This window comes from Echinops telfairi, unplaced genomic scaffold (assembly GCF_000313985.2).
Source record: "Echinops telfairi isolate 266 unplaced genomic scaffold, ASM31398v2 ScPeMD7_2;HRSCAF=8, whole genome shotgun sequence".
NCBI classification, from domain to species: Eukaryota; Metazoa; Chordata; class Mammalia; order Afrosoricida; family Tenrecidae; genus Echinops; species Echinops telfairi.
Genome location: NW_022103898.1, coordinates 33,714,496 through 33,716,703, shown reverse-complemented (window position 1 = coordinate 33,716,703; position 2,208 = coordinate 33,714,496).

Below are 2,208 nucleotides of genomic sequence, written 5' to 3'. Positions count from 1 at the left end.
TGATATATATATGGTTCACCTTAGAGACATCATTGTCATTTTATGTTAGAGAACATTATCTTCCCCATGGGGCATCACTTCCACTGCCATCCAGTCAATGCTGACTCATAGCAACCCCATAGGGTAGGGTAGAATTGTCCCTGTGAGTCTGAGTCTGCAAATCATCACAGGATTAGACTGTCTCATCTTTCTCCTGCAAAACTGGCTTATGGTTTAGAACTACTGACCTTGCAGTTAACCCCACAATGCATAACCACAACACATTAATAGTGTCATTAGTTTAGCCAATGGCATAGAATTTAAATCACTGTTGAGGAAGGGAAATTATACAACTATAGACCAGCTATGAACTGCAATAAATGAATTGTTGGCCTGTACAGATTAAACCCTTAAGTGACTAGACACTATTACACAAACAAGAGAGGTTGGTGATAGGGCAAATCTTCTAATAATATTCATTTATAGCAGCAGAGCTATGTCTACCAGATTAATACATATCATAGTGAAACTAGAGGGTATTCAAGTTATAAGTATATAGTAGTTCTGGGTCATTCTTCATTGGGCATTCTCAAGTGAAGAGATTTGAACCAAAATCCATGCCAGAGCAAATTGGTTTTCTATTCAACAAGTCATACACAGTTTGATTTGTGCCCCCTGATTGCAATCCCTACAATATAATAGTACTCTTCATGAAAGTGATATCTTTGCTTCTTAACCCTTTAAAGAGATAGTTTGCAATAGATTTTCCCAACACAAAGGGACCCTGGTGGTGTAGGCTGCTAATCTCAATGTCAAGAGTTTGAATCCACAAGCCAACATATGAAAGATGAGGCTGTCTGTTCCCCTAAAGACTTAGTATCTGCGGGGGAAAGGAGTGCCCCCACCAAAAAAAAAAATCATCACGGGTCCGGTAGGCGCAATTGCACAGTGATAATAAGTAAAGATTATAGTGAAGTCATGGAGAGCATGAGAGATAGAAGAGAGATTGAAGTAATGAGTCAGACACTATTCATAGTAGCATGCTCACCTCAGCCCCGCTTGGTGGTCCTCGTGGGGAGAGCTTCAGAGCGAGAGCAGGAGAGCCTGAGAGCCCAACTTTATTGCTAACCAAGGGTTATAACTAGTTAGGGTGGTGTGATTACAGGTAACCACACGTCACAGGAAGGGCCAGTACAATAGGCATACACATCATAGGAAGGGGGTGTACGATAGGCATGAGCGTGACAGGAAGGGGATGAGCTAGGGGTGTGCACATAGGAATGGGAGGGACTAGAGGTATACATGTGACAAGATGGGTAGACCCTAGATTCATGATGGCAGCCTAACCTTGGTCACCCTTGGGTGGGCTTGACCTCTCTGGGGTCTCCTACAAGGAAACAGTCAACTACTATCCTATCAGAAGGGAGTGGGTCCTACTTGTTGTGGGATAAACAGTGGTGACTGCTTGCTCTGGATGGCTGATAACCCTTAGGGAGAATAACCCCTGATCTACTTGTGATGATCTCCAAGTGTATAGTCATTTGCAAGCAGCTAAGTTTGGCATATATCTGGGGGAGACAACTTGGGAGAAATCTTTCTGTTTCCCACAAGTATCCAAAATCCACAGGAGCAGTTCTACTCTGTCCTATGGGGTCACTATGAGTTGAAATCAATTTGATAGTAGTGGGTAGTAAAATCATGGTCTCAGGCAGTGATCAGCAATGGCTGATAAAACCATTAGGGGAAGGAAAACTTTCTATAGGGTAGATCATGCTGACAACACATGAACACTCATCAGAAAAAGGCAGTGATTAAAACACTGGTCTGTTGGCAGGAAAAGCTCAGCTGCTCCCACCCACCAGTTGCTCCACAGGAGAAAATGTCACAGTCCACTTCTGTAAATTACAGCCTTGGAAAGATTACAGGCCTGGAAGCCCTAGGGGGCAGCTCTTCTCTGTCCAATAGGCTCATCGTCGTTGGCATGTAACTTCATAGTGATGAGTTGGGTTGAGTTTGGTGAGTGCTGTTTGAGATTTGCTTTAGTATCGTCTGAGCAGGTAGAGGGTTTAGACATATTACAGTCCCTAAGTGGGCCCGCATATTACTGAGAGAGTGTGTTAAGACACAAATTCCTGGTCCCTAACTCAGAGATCCTGATTTCGTAGCCTGAGATTAGACCAAAGAATCTGCATTTCTAACAGTCACGCAGGTGCTGCTGGCTCCGGGACC